Source organism: Chlorocebus sabaeus, chromosome 16 (genome assembly GCF_047675955.1).
Source record: "Chlorocebus sabaeus isolate Y175 chromosome 16, mChlSab1.0.hap1, whole genome shotgun sequence".
NCBI lineage: Eukaryota > Metazoa > Chordata > Mammalia > Primates > Cercopithecidae > Chlorocebus > Chlorocebus sabaeus.
In genome coordinates this window covers 49,854,715-49,874,057 of record NC_132919.1, presented here as the reverse complement: position 1 = coordinate 49,874,057, position 19,343 = coordinate 49,854,715, and the positions used below count along the sequence as shown (strand labels likewise).

At 51.7% G+C, this 19,343-nt stretch overlaps 1 long non-coding RNA gene across 1 annotated transcript; it reads right to left on the bottom strand.

Annotated features, from left to right (window-relative positions):
* Positions 1-66: 66 nt before the first annotated feature.
* LOC140708665 (uncharacterized) lies at positions 67-19,098 on the bottom strand. Its single transcript, XR_012088834.1, has 3 exons — positions 18,784-19,098; positions 13,852-14,102; positions 67-151 (listed from the first exon to the last, which is right to left on the bottom strand). It is a non-coding gene; the product is annotated as an uncharacterized lncRNA (long non-coding RNA).
* Between the last annotated feature and the right edge of the window lie 245 nt (positions 19,099-19,343).

The window sequence follows — 19,343 nt, the reverse complement described above, 5'->3', positions numbered from 1 at the left end:
CTCATCTTCCTGCGACATCCAGAGCTCGCCCAGGGTGGAGGGCAGATGGCCGGGGTCCCCGGGCTCTGCTCCGTGTCAGTTGGGGCACATGGGGCGCTAGGCCTGCAGAGCTGGGTGCTGTCTGCTTCAAGCCGCCCAAAGGAAGTCCCTGCTGATGGCAGAGACCCAGGGTCTCTTAGCTGCCCCAGAGCTGTGACTGCAGGCACCCTGACAAGCAGTGGCGAACTCATGTTCACCTCAGGCTGGCCTCCGCCTACCTCCAGCTGGCTGTGACAGTGGCAGCGTGAGGTCAGAGAACACAAATCCATTTTGGTAAGAGCCTGAGTCACATCATGAGAATATGAGCCAGTGTTTACTGCCTCAGGCACTGGGCTGAGAGTTTGTCCCATGCTTGAGTTGTCATGTCATGCTACCCTAGCAGGTAAGTGCTGTTGTATTAATATTTCCACTTTACAGCAAGAGGCACAGAGAGTTCAAGTAACTTGCCCAAGGGCACACAGCTTGTAAGCAGAGGGGTGGGATTTGCTATAAAATGGGGATCATTTTCAAGTCGTGGTGAGGAGCAAATGGCTGGATAGAGTGACAGCCTGGCATGGTGACCCTGCATGCATGGTCTTTGCTCCAGGCTTTTTGTTTTTTGGAGATGGAGTCTCGCTCTGTCACCCAGGCTGGAGTGCAGTGGCATGATCACGCCTCACTGCAACCTCCGCCTCCTGGGTTCAAGCAATTCTCCTGCCTCAGCCTCCTGAGTAGCTGGTGCCCACTACCACACCCGGCTAATTTTTGTGTTTAATAGAGACAGGGTTTCACCATGTTCATCAGGCTGGTCTCAAACTCCTGACCTCAGGTGATCCACCCTCCTCGGCCTCCCAAAGTTCTGGGATTACAGGCATGAACTACTGCGCCCAGCCTTCACTCCAGGTTTCATGTGATCCTATATTTGAGTCGCTGCACAATCAGGGCCTTCCTTCCAGCCAAGAGTTCTCCACTGGGGCAGTTTTGTTCCCTGGAGGACAGCTGGCACTGTTTTGGATTGTTGTGACTTGAGGCAGGGGTAGCATGCTATTAGCCTCCAGTGGGGTAGAGTCCAAGGATGCTGGCAGCATCCTCCAGTGCACAGGACAGCCCCACGACACAGGAAGCTCTGGCCTGGAGCGTCAGCAGTGCCAAGCTTCACACACCCTGTTCCAGGCCAGTGGTTCTCAAACTTTGGCATGCGTCAGAGTCACCTGATTCCTGAGCTTACTGAAACACAGGTTGCTGGGCCCCACCCGCAGAGTTTCTGATTCAGCAGGTCTGGGGTTGGACCCTGGGATTTGAGTCTTTAATAAGCTCCAGGTGGGTGGGAGGATTGCTTGAGCCCAGGAGTTTGAGACCAGCCTGGGCAACATAATGAGACCTTGTTTCTACCAAAAAAAAAAAAAAAAAGAAGAAGAAAGAAAAGAAAGCCAAGGTTGGTGGCATGCACCTGTGTTCCCAGCTACTCAGGAGGCTGAGGTGGGAGGATGGCTTGAGCCTAGGAGTTTGAGGCTGCAGTGAGCCATGATTGTGCCACTGCACTGTAGCCTGGGCAACAGAGCAAGACCTTGTCTCAAAAAAAAAAAAAAAAAATGCCAGGCATGGTGGCTCATGCCTGTAATCCCAGCACTTGGGAGGCTGATGCTTGAGTTGGAGACCAGCCTGGGTAACACAGACCTCATCTGCCTAAACAAAAACAAAAACAAACAAAAAAAACTCTGGGTGCTGCTGCTACAGGAGGCCAGGGCCCACACTTTGAGAACAGCTGGTGTAGACCAAGCAGGTTCTAGAAGGTATTTCAAACATGAGAGTACCAATAACTCGATGCCAGTTTTTAATTAACAGTGACTATGGCCATTTTCTTGTTCCAGCATGTAATGCCAGGTGAGAGTCCTCATACAACCAAATCTGCTCAGTGATCAAAGCCACAGGCCATCAGAATTCCTCCTGCCCCCTCATTTTACAGATGGAGGCCCAAAGAGACCAGAGGCCTGGTCCATATCATACAGCTGGAGGAAAAGCCCAGACCTCGGTCCCTCTCTGTCTCTGCTTCTGTCCCTCTCTGCTATGCTGCTTTAAAGAGGCTGAGAAAAAAATAGCTAAGCCAGGCGTTTTCCATGGTCTTGTCCAGCAGGAGGCGGGTAGGGCTCAGAAACCTGGCCAAGGCCTTCTTTTAGGAACTGAGCTTAGTTAGAAGAAAAAAAAAAAAAAGCCAGGTGCGGTGACTCACGCCTGTTTTCTCAGCATTTTGGGAGGCCAAAGTGGGAGAATCTGAGGTAGAAGGATCACTTAAGCCCAGGAGTTCAAGCAACATGGCATGAACCCATCTCTACAAAAATTGTTATTATTTTTATTTTTTGAGATGGAGTCTCACTCTGTCACCCAGGCTGGAGTACAGTGGTGTGATCTTGGCTTACTGCAAACTCCGCCTCCCAGGTTTCAGCAATTCTCCTGCCTCAGCCTCCCGAATAGCTGAGATTGCTAGGATTACAGGCACCTGCCACCACGCCCAGCTAATTTTTTGTATTTTTAGTAGACAGGGTTTTGCCATGTTAACCAGACTGGTTTTGAACTACTGACCTTAGGTGATCCACCCGCCTCGGCCTCCCAAAGTGCTGGAATTACAGGCGTGACCCACTGCACCCAGCCTACAAAAGTTATTTAAAAATTAGCTAGTGTGGTGGCAAGTGCCTGTGGTCCCAGCTACTCGGGAGGCTGAAGTGGGAGGATCACTTGAGCCCAGGAGGTCCAGGCTACAGTGAACTGTGATTGTGCTGCACCACTGCACTCTAGCCTGAGTGACAGAGTGAGACCCTGTCTCCAAAAAATTAAAAAAAAAAAAAAGACTTTATTTTTTTGAGCAGTTTTATGTTCACAGCAAAGTTGGGTGGAAAGTACAGAGATTTCCCATATGCCACCTCCCCCACATACACAGGCCACCCCCACCATCCACATCCCCTACCAGAGTGGTCCATGCATTCCAATCTATGAGCCCACACTGACATCATCAACCGAACACAGTTCACATTGCAGCTCACTCCTGGTGCTGTGTATTCTACGTGTTTTGACAAATCTTGAATGAGATGTATCCACTATTATGGCACCATAGAGAGTGGTTCCATTGCCCCTAAAAATCCTCTGTGCTCCCCTATACATCCCTCCCTCCTTCTAACCCTGGAAAACCACTGATCTTACGACCATTTCCACAGTTTTACCTTTTCCAGATCATCAGGTAGTTGGAGCCCTTACAGTCTTCTTAGATTACTGCCTTCTCAGATTGGCTCCTTTCCCCTAGTAACATGCATCTAAGATTCCTCCGCATCTTCTCATGGCTTGATGCCTCATTTCCATTTAGCCGTGAATAATATTCCATTGTCTGGATGCATCACAGTTTGTTTACAGATTCACCTACTGCAGGACATCTTGGTTGCCTCCAAGCTTTGGCAGTTCTGAATAAAGCTGCTATAAACGGTCACGTCCAAGTTTTTGAGTGGAATCCATTTTCTTTTCTATTTTCTTTTTTGCTTATAACAATCATAGTCATTTGTTTTGCTCACAGATCTGCAATTTGGGCAGGGCTTGGTGGAGGTAATTTGTCTCTGCTTCACGTGGCATCAGCTGAGGTGGCTCGCCCGGAGGCTGGAGAATCACTTCCAGGACAGCTCACTCGTGGCTGACAAGTTGGTGCTGTCAGCTGGGGAGCTCAGCAGGGGATTTGGGCTGGGGCCCATGGTTCCCATCCATGTGGGCCTTTCCCGGGACTCTTGTGCTTCCTTGCAGCATGGTGGCTGGGTTCCCAGAGTGAACATCCCAGGAGAACAAGGTGGAAGTGAAAGGCATTTTCTTTTCTTTTAACTAGCCTTGGAAGCCACACGCTGTCGATGCTGGCATACTCTATTGGTGGAGGGAGTCACAAACACCTCCTGCTACAGTTCGTGAGGAGGAAACATAGATGCCACCTCTCAATGGGAGGGGTGTCAAAGTCACAGTAGAAGAAGCGCTCGTGGAATGGGATATAGTGTTGCCTCTATCTTTGGAAAATATCATCTGCCAAAGATGCATCTTGGTCTTCCAGCATTTCTGGACTCTTGCCCTCATCTGGTCCAAGATGGCTCCCTTCTAAGGCCTCATTCCATCCAATGAAAGAGAAAAAGGAGAGGGGGGGAGTCAGCTCATGCCACTTCTGATTGTGCTGCATTGGCCAGAGCTTAGTCACATGGCCATACCTGGGTTTACCGGTTTATTGTAAAGGATTTTGCAGAGGATACAGATGAAGAGATGTGTAGGGTGAGGTATGGGGGGGCGGAGGACATGGAACTTCCATGCCCTCCCTAGATGGCCACCTTCCAGGAACCTCCACATGTGCAGCTGTCCAGAAGCTCCTGGACACAATTTCCAACTAATCCAGGTAAATGCCAAGGAACACGATTGCTGGATCATACGGTAAAAGTACGTTTAGCTTTGTAAGAAACTGCCAAGCTGTCTTCCAAAATGGGTGCAGCATTTTGTATTACCAGCCCTGAATGAGAATTCCTGTTGTTCCACAGCCTCACCATTTGGGGTTGTCAGTGTTTTGGATTTGGGTCATTCTGATAGATGTGCAGTGGTATCGCATTGCTGTTTTAATTTGCATTTCCCTGATGACATATGATGTGACATATATATTTATTTGCCATCTGTGTATCGTCTTTGGCGAGGTGTCTGTTCAGGTCTTTTGCCTATTTTTTAATTGAGTTGTTTTCTTATTGCTGAGTTTTAATAGGTCTTTATATATCAGCCTACTTTTGAATCCTGTCTGAACTTTTAAATGAAGCTGGAGGGGCTGGCTGGCAGTAGAGGGAGAGAAGTTGAGAATTAGAACAAATTTGCAGCCCGGATGTCAGTGCCAGGCAGAGCTGCGGCTCCCATGCCTGCCTCTGAAGTTGGCCACGCCTCCTTCAGCCCTGGCCCAACTCTGAACAGTGGAGGGAAGGGCAGGCACGAGCTGGCCTCAGCACCACCCTGCCAGGTGACCACCCCTCCGCACGCACAGGTGAGGAAACAGGTGTGATGAAGTCCCTCAGCCTGTGGACTCACCTGAGGAGCCAATTAAGCCAAAAACCAAAATATCTAGGCAGGGCCAGGCATGGTGGCTCACGCCCGCAATCCCAGCACTTTAGGAGGCCGAGGCGGGCAGATCACTTGAGGTCAGGAGTTCGAGACCAGCCTGACCAACATGGTGAAACCCCGTCTCTACTAAAAATACAAAAATTAGCTGGGCATGGTGGTGCACGCCTGTAATCCCAGCTACTTGGGAGGCTGAGGCAGGAGAATCACTTGAGCCTAGGAGGTGGAGGTTGAGACTCCATCTCAAAAAAAAAAAAAAATTTCTTAGAGTCAGGGTCTCACTCTGTCACCCAGGCTGGAGCTCTCAAACTTCTGGGCTCAAGCAATCTTCCCACTTCAGCTTCCTGAGTAGCTGGGGCCACAGGCGTGTGTCACCAAACCTGGCTAATTTTTTTTTATAGAGATGGGTGGTGAGGGGGGGGGTCTCACTATGTTGCATAGACTTGTGTCAAATTCCTAGGCTCAAGCGATCCTCCCACCTCGGCCTCCCCGAGTGCTGGGATGACAGGCGTGAGCCACCGCACCCAGCTAGGCATCTGAGTTTCACAAAGCACTCCTCTGTGTGTCTAATGTGGTTCTGCTGTGAACCGCTGCACTCACCCATCATACCTGGCTAGCTCCTCTGCAGCCCTCGTGGCTTTGCCCTCCAAGGAGAGAGAGGAGGTTGAGTATCAACTCGGGGAGGCCTCATTTGAAGCCTTGGCCTCCAGCCCCAGCACGTGGGCTGACGCAACTTCTCTTGCAGCCCAGGGTCCACTAGGCTGAGCCCAGTGGAGGAAAAGGCGGGGGGTCCAGCTGGACCTGGGGGCAAAGGATGCAGACAGGTCTCAGCTGGCTCCAAGACAGTCCTGAAGTTCAAGGGCAGGAGAAATAATATGAGTGGGAGGCTGGTAACAAGTTCCATCCCCCAGAGCCAGGAAAGCTGGAGGGCAGCAGAGGGGACAGGGTCCCAGCTCCCAGCAGGCCTGTAGGAGGCCAGCTGCCTGTGGAGGTCCAGGAGGCAGTCCCTACCCTGAGTTCTTTTCTTGGCAGCCAAGGCACCCTCTTAACTGGGCCTGGCGGGGCTGGAGGCCGAGCAGCTAGACCTGGTGGACCTGCCTTCCCTGTGCTCTGGCCCTGCGGCTGCCCCAACTCCCTTGGCTGACTTGGAAGGCTCCCAAAGACTCCGTATGTTCCCTAACCCCACCTTCCCACGCCCTCCCCTGGGGAAGATCTGACCTCTGGGGGTCAAGAGCAGTTTGGGGTCTCAAAAAAGAGGTCCGCAGGGTTTAGGTTTATCCACCCCTTTCTGCCTGGCCACACTGGCTCCTCCATGTATTGGCCTAGCACTCTCTAAAAGGGATCAATGCATTCCCTTAATGGGGGCGGGGTCCTCTTTTCAGGACTGTGCTAGGGAGAGGCTGCCCTGCTCCTCCTTGGCTGTGCAGGTGCAGACCCTGCCACCCCATCCTGACAAGCCCGGCTCAGAAGGGAAGATGGGGTGAAAGCCCTGTCACAGTCCTCACAACAGCACCGAGCTCCTCGCTGGGCTGGCACCCGGCACCCAACCTGCTGCTACAGAACTTCCTCTTAGTTTGCACTTCAGCTTCCTCCTCTGTAGAATAAGGGACATCGTCCTGGGACACAAGTGTTTTGAGGACTAAAGGAGGTAAGGCAGGTAAGATTCCAGGTGCTGCCTCTGAGATGAGGTGGCTGTTGATGACTGCAAGGCACTCAGCTGCTCTCGGGAGCCGCACTGTCTCCGGGGCAAGGAGCTGCCGCCCCTCCTGGCAGGAGAGCACAGTAAGGCTCAAGAGGTCCCCGGTTCCCAGCCTGCTGCCACCCAAGATTAGAAACCCCAAACCTGGGGGGCCTTCTCCTCACCGCAGCTGCTGGAGGGGTGGCTGGCCTTGGGCAGAACAACACAGAAGATGCTGTGGGTTGAATTATGATCCCCCGCAAAAGATGCATTGAAGGCACCCGTGGTGCCTGTGAACAGGATCTTACTTGGAAACAGGGTGTTTCCGGATGTTCATCAATGTGAGAGGCGGCCAGACTGGATTAGCACGGGCCTAAGTCCGATGACTGGTGTCCTTATCAGAAGAGGACCCAGGGACACACAGGAAGAAATCCCTGTGAAGACAGAGGCAGAGATCAGAGCCATGCAGCTGCCCCAGCAAATACTAAGGACTGCTGGTGACCGCCGGAAGCTGGAAGGGCAAAGAAGGACCCTTCTCTAGTGCCTTCAGAGGGAACATGGCCCTGCTGGCACCCTGATGCTGGACTTCGGGCCTCCAGAACTGTGAGGAAATAGGCTCCTGTGGTTTTAAGCCACAGCTGTTATTATAACAGCCCAGGGAGGCACATACAGAAGGGTCAGACTTTTGCCTTTGAAGATAATAACAGAGGCTGAGCCACGCGTCCTGACTCAGGAGTTAAACGGCCCCCGGGTCAGGCTGCTGGCTCCAGTGTGCAGCCCGCTTTATCTTTTCGCAGAAAAGCAAAGTGTTTGCTGAAGAAAAGCCTCGAAGGAAAAAGAATGCAGCCCCCCAGGGATCCAGACCAGTCCCCCCGCCCCAAATAAACACCCACAACACAGACCTTGAGGGCACCCGGGGTGCAAAATCCAGGCGCTTACAGCAGGAGACGGAGGTGGTCCTCAAGCTGGACTTTTCAGGTTGATTCTGCGCTCCTCTGGGACTGGCCCCTCTCACTCGAGTCAGCCTGAGATCATCTCCGAGTCTCAGCTAAAAATAGTCCAGGCTCCGATGTCTGCATATATTTGAATATTGGGCTCAAGAGACCATGATTCTGGGGAAACGGTGCAGCTGGTTCCCCCTGATGTTGGGGCGTGAAGCCAATAGAGCACGTTCTCCCCATTCAACTCTCAGCTCTCACAGCTGCCCAGGCCTGACCACCAGCCGCCTCTTCCTTAGAGAACCTTTGCCAGGGGTCTTCTCCAGCCTGGGGCCCCATGGAGTAGCCCAGAGCTGGGTGGGATTTGGCTTTTGGAGTGCTGGGAGAGTTTCAGGCTGGGGTCTCAGCCCTGGGAGGGCTCCTTGGGCCCACAGAAGATACCCCTGGCCCCCATGGCTCCCCCAGCCCCATGCTGGTGCCCACCCGATCCTTGGACCTCTGAAGGTGGAGGGTGGGTAGAGACTATGAATCCCTCAGCCTTGTCTCGAGCCAGATTTAGACACCCTCACTTTCCCCTCTCTTTTCCCTCCCCCCATCACCATCCGTTCAGCAAACATTCTCCCAGGAGCAGTGCTTGGTAAGGCACTAGGCCTGGAGGGTACAGTCTCCTGTCTAGTGGCTGAGTCCTGAGCCCCTGTGAACAGGGCTGGGACCTGCTGGGGACTCAAGCGGGCTTCCTGAATCTGCTGGTGCCTGGTTTTCATCAGTTCTGGAGACCGCTCTGCCAATATCTCCAATCTTCCTTTTCCCAATGACAGACCCCCCTCCCCATCTGCCGGTGCTGGGGATGGGTGTTTTTTCTCTGTCCTTCCACAGAGGCCGCAGTCCTGAAGGGGCCTGGCTTTCTGCAGGGGTCTCGATTCTGCATGTCCATCCCCAAGGCCACACCTCTCATCTCCATGGAGGAGTCAGAGTCCAAGCCCTGGACCCCAGGATTGGGAAGCCTCGGCCCGCGCAGGCCACACTCACACGGCCACCATCTGGTTTTCAGCTCCTGGTTCACTCTGGCCCTTGGGCTTCCCCTCCTTCCTGCAAGCTCATCTCTGCCTTAAGCTGGATGTGGTTGCTTGTGGTGGTTCCTTTCCTTTTCTTTGCATTTTCCTTTCCTTTCTCTTCTTTCTTTTCCTTTATCTTCTCCCCTTCTCTCCCCTCTGCTTTTCTTCTCTTCTCTTGACTGAGTCTCGTGCTCTGTCACCCAGGCTGGAGTGCAGTGGCGCGATCCTGGATCACTACAACCTCCACCCGCCTCAGCCTCTCACGTAGCTGGAGTTACAGGCGCCCACCACTCCTGGCTATTTTTTTGTATTTTTAGTAGAGATAGGGTTTCGCCATGCTGGCCAGGCTGATCTCGCACTCCTGACCTCAAGTGATCTTGGCCTTGGCCTCCCAAAGTGCTAGGGTGACAGAGCCACCGCGCCCAGCAGGTTTCTTTTATTTTCTGGTGTTTCATAAAGAAAGGCTATGCAGTTCCCGTGCCTGACATAGGACGAAGTTGTCAACCTTCCCAGAGGTGCTTTCATGTAAAGAGTGACTTCTCTCCTGGGATATAATAAACAACATAGGCCATGGAGTCAGACAGCCCCGAGGTCAAACCCTGTTTTGGGCCCCCATCACTAGCTGTGACCCACAGAGTTTACGTCTCTGAAATTTTGTTCCATCACTTGGTTAAATACCACTGTGTTGGAAGCAAATGGCCACAAATTTAGTGGCATAAAATAACACAATATATCTTACAGTCCTGAACATCAGAAGTCTGGAACGGCCCTCACTGGGCTAAAATCAATGTGTCAGCAGGGCTGCCTGCATCCCTCTTGGAGGCTGTAGGGCAGAATCCATTTTCTTCCTCTTCTGTTTTCTAGAGGCTGCCTGCACTCCCTGGTTCTTGATTCCTTCCTGCATCTTTAGAGCCAACAATGACCAGTCAAGTCCTTCCTGCATATCTCATCCCTCTGATGCTGACTCTCCTGCCTCCCTCTTTCTTTTTTTTTTCTTTTTGAGACAGGGTCTCATTCTGTTGCCCAGGTTGGAGTGCATTGGTATGAGCACAGCTTACTGCAGCCTCAACTTCCTAGGCTCAAGTGATCCTCCCACCTTAGCCTCCCAGGTAGCTGGGACTACAGGTATGTGCCTCCATGCCCAGCTAATTGTTATATTTTTAGTAGAAATGGGGTTTTGTTGTGTTGCCCAGACTGGTCTCGAACTCCTGAGCTCAAGCGATCTGGCCACCTTGGCCTCCCAAAGTGCTGGGATTACAGTCATAAGCCACTGCACCAGGCCTTCAAATGTTAATCTCATCCAGAAACACTCTCAGAGAAACACCCAGAATGTTTGACCAGTACCTGAGTACCCCATGGCCCAGTCAAGTTGACAGATAAAATTACTCACCATGACCTCCTTTCAGGGAAGGAGTAAATCTCATCACACACACAAAGGTGCTGGGGTCAGCTCCCCTGAGCTTCCAGAGATGGTTGTTAGATTTTCAGGAATTTGGCAAGCCAGTTGTTAAGTTGTTAGTATCTCCAGACTGGCCAGGGTGGGAGTATTACACCATGGAAACTGGCAAGTACTAGAAATCAGGACTTTTTATTTCTTATTTGCATTCTGCCTTGTTCTAGATTTTGTATATAAAGATCATTGTGATCCCTTATATACAGCTATCCTTGGGGCATATATATATACACACACACACACACACACCCCTATATATATACACACACCTATATCTATATATATACACCTATATATCTATATATATACCTATATCCATCTATCTATCTATCTATATATATATATATTTTTTTGAGACCGAGTCTTACTCTTTTGCCCAGGCTGGAGTGCAGTGGTGTGATCTTGGCTCACTGCAGCCTCCGCCTTCTGGGTTCAAGCGATTCTCTTGCCTCAGCCTCCCTAGTAGCTGGGATTACAGGCACCTGCCACCACACCCGCTAATTTTTGTATTTTTAGTGGAGACGGGGTTTCACCATGTTGGCCAGGCTGGTCTCCAACTCCTGACCTCAAGTGATCCGCCCATCTCGGCCTCCCAAAGTGCTGACTTTGGGGTATAATTTATCACCATTCTTCCCGAGGTTAGTTAAGTAATGTGCATCAAAGCCTTAAAAACACATGTCCTATGATCAGGTAATTTCACCTTTAGAAATGTCACTGAGGGGCCGGGCGTGGTGGCTCAAATCTGTAATCCGAGCACTTTGGGAGGCCGAGGCAGGCGGATCTCGAGGTCAGGAGATCGAGACCATCCTGGCTAACACGGTGAAACCCCGTCTCTACTAAAAAAATACAAAAAACTAGTCAGGCGAGGTGGCGGGCGCCTGTAGTCCCAGCTACTCGGGAGGCTGAGGCAGGAGAATGGTGTAAACCTGGAAGGCGGAGCTTGCAATGAGCTGAGATCTGGCCACTGCACTCCAGCCTGGGCGACAGAGCAAGACTCTGTCTCAAATAAAAAAAAAAAAAAGAAAAAAGAAATGTCACCGAAGTAAGTGAATGAGGGTATGGGTAGATATTTATGCAAAAGCCTGTTCATCAGATTTGTTTAGAATAATGAAAAGTGGGGAATGGCCCAGTAGTGAGGAGCTGGTAAGTGAAGGGACCTGTACGCCCCTACAGTGGAATATTACAGAACCATGGATAGTGAATTGGTAGGCCAGGTGCAGTGGCCTGTAATCCCAGCACTTTGGGAGATCGAGGTGGGAGGATCACTTGAGCTCAGGAGTTCGAGACCAGCTTGGGCAACATGGCGAAACCCCATCTCTACAAAAAAAATTACAAAAATTAGGCAGGTGTGGTGGTGCTGCGCCTGTAGTCCCAGGTACTTAGGAGGCTGAGGTGGGAAGATCACTTAAGCCTGGGAGGTTGAGGCTGCAGTGAGCCGAGATCGCGCCCCTGCACTCCAGCCTGGGTAACAGAGCGAGACCCTGTCTCAAAAAAAAGAAAAAGAAAGAAATGTTGGATGATTGTTTTGTTTCTGGAGAGCGAACTTACCAGTTCACCACTGACCAGACGTGTCAGGTGCCTTGGCTGGTGGTAATGGTAATTCTCTTCTCTTCCCCACTTTGCTGAAGACAGAAGTCTTCATTATCCAGTGAAGGAGCTTCCCAAAGGTGAAGTGCTACCCTGGTGGAAGGTATTTTTGTCTGGTGTGGCCCATGGCTCCTCCAGGCCCTCCTTTCCCTCAGCCCTGCCCCACACTCTGGAAGCCCCGCCTCAGTCCAGAGTCTCCTGCACCTCAGCCCGGGGCCAGGCGAGCTGGTTGAAGCCAGCACAGGCAGCTCCTCAGAGCCTGCTCATCGAGGATTTGACAGTCAACGTGCGACTTGTGGTCTGAGAGTGGCCCTGCCTCCCCTTGCCACTACTTAAGAAAATAATTCATAATAATTAATGAATAAACTGGGTTTATTGAGAGCCATTTACCACAAAAGGCCTCAGGGTACACTGCACTCAAGCATAATTAAAAGTGGCATCTTTTAAACGTCAATTTGAAATGGAACACTGGCTTGGTTGCCCAGTACAGTCTGGGCCTCTCTCTGATTCCACCTTTGCAGATGGAGCCTGAGATGATGGGAGGAGGAGGGGAGGTTGGTCCTGAGAGTGAGGGTACAGCCAGAAACCGTGGGGAGGACCTGGAGGAGTGTGGTCCCAAAGATCAGAGTGGGTCTTCAGTCTGAGAGGGCTGGTGCAGCCATGGCCACCAGCAGGGAGGGAACAGGGTGGCCTGGAAGCAGGTGACCATTTGCTACAGAGGGAGAGGATGAAATCCCCGGTGCCAAACTCAGGCCACTTGGCCCCTGCATGCCAGCTGAGTCTAAAGGGAACAGGTTTCCCCTATTAGGCCCAGTGCCCTGTGTGCCTTCCCTGGCCAGGGATGGTGATTCATTCATTCATTCATTCATTCATCAAGAGTTTACTGAGAACCTGTTGCCTGCAAGCCCCACTCTGGAGATACAGCTGTGCATGAAAGAAGGTACCTGCTCTTGGGGAGCTTATAATGCAGTTGGCAGAAGACAGACAATAAACAAATATTTAATACATGTCATAGAGAAACTCCTAGCAAGATGGTGAGGGAGTGTGGAAGGTGGGAAGGTAGTCCTGGGTTTCTAGGGAGATCTCAAGGACATGACATTTGGGCAGGAAGTGAGGGAGTGAGCTAAAGGGACGAGCATCCAGGTAGCAGGAACAGCCTGTGCAAAGGCCCCGAGGCAGGTGCAAGATGGAGGAAAGAGGCTAGCGTGGGTGGAGCAGAGCAGGGAGGGTAGAGTGAGGATCAGACCCATTCTCTGTAAGAGTTGCTGAACTCCAGCCCTGTGGGTGGCCCTGGACTTGACCCTCGAGATATAGTGGTAAACATAGCCATCCTCATCCTCAAAAAGCTCAGCGTCTATAGGGAGGGCCCCACCATGGAGAGGCGCTTAGATGGGTGGTGGTGAGGTATGCGGCTCCTGGGGGCTTCTGATTGGCCAGGTGGGAGCACTGACCTGAAAAGCCTGGCCAGGCGTGGTGGCTCACGCCTATAACCCCAGCACTTTGGGAGGCTGAGGCGGGTGGATCACCTAAGGTCAGGAGGTTGAGACCAGCCTGACCAACATGGAGAAACCCTGTCTCTACTGAAAATACAAAAATAGCTGGCTTGGTGGCACAAGCCTGTAATCCCAGCTACTTGAGAGGCTGAGGCAGGAGAATCACTTGACCCAGGAGGCAGAGGTTGCAGTGAGCCGAAATTGTGCCATTGCACTCCAGCCTGGGCAATAAGAGCAAAACTCCACCTCAAAAACAAACAAACAAACAAAAGCCTGGGCATCCCGACTTACACAAGGGCAGGTGGAGCCTGGAGAGCCCTCCCTCCACATCTCTCACCTCTCAGGAGCCCCAGGGTGGGCCTGGGAAGCAGCCTCACCTTAGAAGCTGTATCCCACTCACTTCCCATCTCTTTCCCACCGGCTTCTCTCCCTGCTGCCCTGGCTGTGGAGACCCCCTCTTCCTGTGGAGACCCCCTTAGAAACCACTGCTGCCCCCAACCCACAACATGAGTCTGGGACTCACCATTGACTCCGGATAATGATTGGGTCCTTCCCTCCTCCTGGGGGAAATGTGCGTGGGCCCCTCGCGGAGGCGAGCTGTCTTCAGCCACGAGCACGTGGACTGTCTGCAGGTGCGCTGCTCCATGTCCCTTGCTGGGAAACCCTATTCACTGGCTCTTGATCTTTCTGTAAAATCAGGGGACACTTATCCCTTGGTATCCCAAATAAGGCTAATGAAAGCTCCACGAGGGTGACATGGTGGAACCCCAATTCCTGCCAGGATCGAGAGAGGTAGTAATCGGGATTAGACGGGTGTCCATACCTGCAAGAGCAATCTCCTGGCTGTCCCTGAGAGTCCAGGCTGTGGGCTGCAGACCAAACCTTTCTGCTCTTCTCATCAGTCAGCCTGTTCCAGGGCCCAGAACAGATGCCATGTTTGAGGAATCCCACTTTCGGGCAAGGCTGGATGCAGGGCAGGGAACACCTGGACGTGAGGTGGCCTGGCACTGGATAGGAATACAGGAAAAGCAAAGACCAGGCATGGTGGCTCACGCCTGTAATCCCGACACTTGGGAGGCCAAGGTGGGTGGATCACCTGAGGTCAGAAGTTTGAAACCAGCCTGGTCAACATGGTGAAATCCCATCTCTACTGAAAACAACTATTAGCCAGGCGTGGTGGTGCAGGCCTGTAGTCCCAGCTACTTAGGAGGCTGAGGCAGGAGAATCACTTGAACCTGGGAGGCAGAGGTTGCAGTGAGCCAAGATTGTACCACTGCACTCCAGCCTGGGCAACAGAGCAAGACTCGTTCTCAAAAAATAATAATAATTAGATAAAGAATAAATAATAAAGAATACAGGAAAAGCAAAGCCTCTTTTACCAGGTTCCTGCCTCTTGGTATCCTGCAATTTCCCTGATGAAAGAAACAAAGCCCAGGAAGTAGTGATGTCAGCCCTAATTTCAGAAGCTTTCAAACTGCTGTCTTGGCTGTTGGGCTTGTAGGGGTGAAGCTTCTCTGAAAATCAGTTGACCAAAGGCAGATTAATTAATAGGAGAAACGGCGTTCACAATTTGTTGTAATGTGCATAGCAAGGGGGAATTGTAGAATGATCACCCAGTAACTTGGTGGCTTACAGATACTTATATACCTTTTTTTTTTTTTTAATTTTGAGACAGAGTTTCACTCCTGTCCCCCAGGCTGGACTGCAATGGTGCGATCTCGGCTCACTGCAACCTCTGCCTCCTGGGTTCAAGCAATTCTTCTGCCTCAGCCTCCCAAGTAGCTGGGATTACAGGCACCTGGTACCATGCCTGGCTAATTTTTTTGTATTTTTAGTAGAGACGGGGTTTCACCATGTTGGCCAGGCTGGTCTCGAACTCCTGACCTCAGGTGATCTGCCCACCTCGGCCTCCCAAAGTGCTGGGATTATAGGCGTGAGCTACCGCGTCCAGTACAGATACTTACGGACTTTTCGTCATAGGGGAAAGGAAGGTGGGAAAATGGGGATGATTTCAAGAGGGATGTTTTAAGAGGGTAAATGATTTTCAGGGGGATTCTGTGGGCTTGGAGAACATATAATGGCCTGGGTCAGAGTCTGTTGGGCCCACAGAGCAGTGTGACAAGTCTGCCTAGATGTGTTGACAGACTACAGTCTTTCTTCCTGCAATGAGTTAGTAATGAAAACTCAGGCAAGTGGCTGGGCGTGGTGGCTCACCCTTATAATCCCAGTACTTTGGGAGGCCAAGGCAGGCAAGATCATTTGAGGTCAGGTGTTTGAGACCAGCCTGACCAACATAGTGAAACCCTGTCTCTACTAAAAATACAAAAATTAGCCAGGTGTGGTGGTGTGTGCCTGTAGGCCCAGCTACTTGGGAGGCTGAGGCAGAATTGCTTGAACCTGGGAGGCGGAGGTTGCGGTGGCTGAGATGGCGTCACTGCACTTCAGCCTGGGCAACAGAGTGAGACTCTGTCTCAAAAACAACAACAACAACAACAAACACCTCAGGGAAGGCAATTGCATCCTTCTTTAGCAGGTCTGGTTTCTGGGTAGATAAGGAAACTTCAGAGAACAGCTTCATCCTGTGCTCTGAGACAGAGAGAGGACTGCGGGGGCAGCCAGGGAGACCTTGAGGCCATCTCATGTCAAAGGGCCATGTCTTGGGGTATCAGTTTCTGGGTCCTGAAAAGGTCTTTGTTTCCCCCCACCCATGTATCCATCCATCCATTAAAAAGTAATTACTGCAGCATATCCTGAGCCAAATACTGTTTCAGCTCCCAGGACATAGCTCTTTGTCCCCTCTGCCCCTCGAGAGGGGTGGCTCACTTGAAAGTTTAATGCTACAGTGGAATTATAATTACGAAAAACCACACACTGCAATTCAGGTTTAGGATGAAAGTATTAATTTCCTGGTTTTAATTATTCAATAGAAATTAATGAAAATTCAAGAGGAATCTCCAAGGAGCTTCTCTAACTAGCAGAGGTGGGGTGGATCGAGGAGAGGAGAGTGGAGAGTAGAGTGGAAGAGAGTGGGGTAAGCCAGAGGCTGAGGACCCTGCACCTCTGCCCAATGCTGCTCATCTGGGAGCTTTCCCAGGGCGAAGGGACGAGTCTGCTGCAGGAACCAAGCCTCGAACCAAGACTCAGGGTTTGCTCATTCATTTGGGAGACTGGGGCTGGGGTATGTGTTGAGTTCCATCCCTGCCAGGGTGATGCCAGACAGTGGAGAGATGAAGACCCAGCCCTGCCCTCAGGGAGTTCCTGGGTCATTGCAGGGAGACAGACCACACCTGTAGGCTCTGAGCTAAGCCCTGGAGTTCTGGAAATGCCAAACCAGGCTGCTGGGACGAGGTGGGAGGTGAGGACAGGAAAGGCTCTCCTGAGAAGATGACTGGCAGAGTTCTGAGGGTCTCTCCCTCCTGGGTGAACTGAGAAGCCGCCCTCTGAACAGAGGCAAGGTAACATTTTAAAGTACTGGTGACCATTTGGAGCAGGATAATTTCCCAGCATGATAATGTGTCATTTGTCCTCTCTCTCTCTCTATCTCTCTCTCTTCCCAGCATGATAATGTGTCATTTGTCCTCTCTCTCTCTCTCTCTCTCTCTCTCTCTCTCTCTCTCTCTCTCTCTCATCCACCCCTAAGGGCTAGGAGGGTGGAAGATAAAAGTCTGAGGGTGGGACGGCTCTGAGCCTTGGAGAATGGGAGATAGTTTCACTAAATGTCACTTCCCCAGAAAGGAAGAGGATTGGAGCTTTGAGGGCAGATGATTCGGAGGATGGGGGAACCTGTGTCCCAGTTCTAGCAGTCTCCCTACAAGGTGACAGGTCCTGAAAAGGGATGGCTGAAAAGGCCGTGATGATCCCAGGAGCTCTGGCCTCAGAAGCCCTGGCAAGGGGTCCCCCCACACCCAAGCTCAGTGCCAAGGAGGAAGCTTTGGATGGAATGCAATTGATTCCTGCCTCGTGGCCGGTTTTGCATCTATTTGTCAATTCATTTCCGCGTTCCTGACTGTCTACTTAGGTATGCTCTTTGAATTCTCCTTTGAACTTGGTTGTGGCACCTTGCGGGCTCCCTCATGAATTAATGAGTTAAATAAAATCATGGGCATTTGTTTGTTCTATTTGATGGAGCCATGATATTCCTTTATAAAAAGTATTCTCTAGCAACGCCTTATAGTCCTAGTAGTGAGAACTACTACAGGCCCCCACGCTAAGAGGAAGAACAAAGGCACAGACACTTGAAGTAGCTTGCCCAAGGTCACACAGCGAGGTGGGGTGGGGCCAGGATTTGGATGCAGCAATCTGGTTCAAAGTTCTTAAAGAGCACTTGAGCTCCGTTATCTGTCAGTCCCCCAAGTAACCCCACAAAATAGGTACTTTATTTTTAGAGACAGATCTCACTCCATTGCCCTGGCTAGAGTACAGTGGTCCGATCACAGCTCACTGCAGCCTCAACCAGGAGGTTGAGGAGCTCAAGTGGCCCTCCCACTTCAGCCTCCTCAGTAGCTGGGACTACAGGTGCACGCTACGAGGCCCAACTAATCTTTTTACTTTTTGTAGAGTCGGGATCTTGCTATGTTGCCCAGGCTGATCTCGAACTCCTGACCTCAAGCAACCCTCCTGCCTCAGCCTCCCAAAGTGCTGGGACTACAGGCATGAGCCACTCCGCCAGGCAAAATAGGTACATTATTTTTGCTCAAGAACGGCAGCACAGAGGTCAAGTAATTCATCCTCTCTCTCACGGTAAGTGGTTGTTTCTATAGTAGGATCACTGTACACTGTGTGGTGGATTTGATATCTGCACTGAGGGAAAGCGCTGATAGAATATTAACAAAAATCGTGACTAGCATCTATTGAGCACTTTCTTTTTTTTTTTTTTTTTTTTTTTTTAGGAAGTAGTTTCGCTGGTCGCCCAGGCTGGAGTGCAATGGTGCCATCTCGGCTCACTGCCACCTCCGCCTCCCAGGTTCAAGCGATTCTTTTGCCTCAGCCTCCTGAGTAACTGGGACTACAGGCGTGTGCCACCACGCCCGGCTAATGTTTTGTATTTTTGGTAGAGACAAGATTTCACCATGTTGGCCAGGCTGGTCTTGAACTCCTGACCTCAGGCGATCCTCCCGCCTTGGCCTCCCAAAGTGTTGGGATTACAGGCGTGAGCCACCGCTCCTGGCCCCTACTGGGTATTTCCTAAGTTCCAGATACTGCGGGAAAGTCTATACCCAGATCATCTCATTTACTCCTAAGTCCCTACAAGGTAGGTAATTTCATTGGCCTATGTTACAGATAGAAAGGCTTTGAGGCACCCAGAGGGTGAGCGGCTTGAGGTTTTCTTCCTCTCTGGGTTTATCTGAAGCTGAACTCTGCCGACGGACGTGGCCCGTAGCCGTCTGCCCTAAGAACTGGCCTGGACTCCCCAAACACCACCCTTCCCCTCCCGAGGCCCCCCAGCCGCACTTACACCCCTGAAGGCGGATCCCTTGACTCCCGAGAGGCTGGCGGTGGAGCGCGCGGCAGGACCGCAGCGCTGATGTCTCCAGCTGGGCTGGGCTTTGGGGACCTCGGCCTTAAAAATCTGCTAATTACCGGTGGGGGCGGAACCGCGTCTCCAGGGTCTCGGGGAGGGCGTCGGGGGTCAGGGATTGCAGGTGCCCGCAGCCGGCCTCGGTTGTTTACCAGGCACCCGTCACGCTAATTGAAATGTGCCAAATAGCTCCCCGGCGCGGGTTCGAGCCCAGCAGCGGGCTCCGGGTCACCTGCGGTGTTGATGAGGTATGAAAGAGGAAAAAGTGCCGGAGCGGCAGCTTCATTTGCAAGGGAAATGACTTGAAGAGGCCCTTCATTTGCAGTCTTTCTGCCCAGAGGCTCTGATTAGCTGCGCAGGAAAAGCCCTCCTGTTTTATGCATAAGGACCTCTGCCTGGAGACCCTCGGCTGCTCACCCGCCCCGGCTCTGCCTTCTCCTCCTCGCAAGTCGGGAAGGAGGAGAGGGGTCCCCAGAGGGCAGGATCCGAGGCTGAAG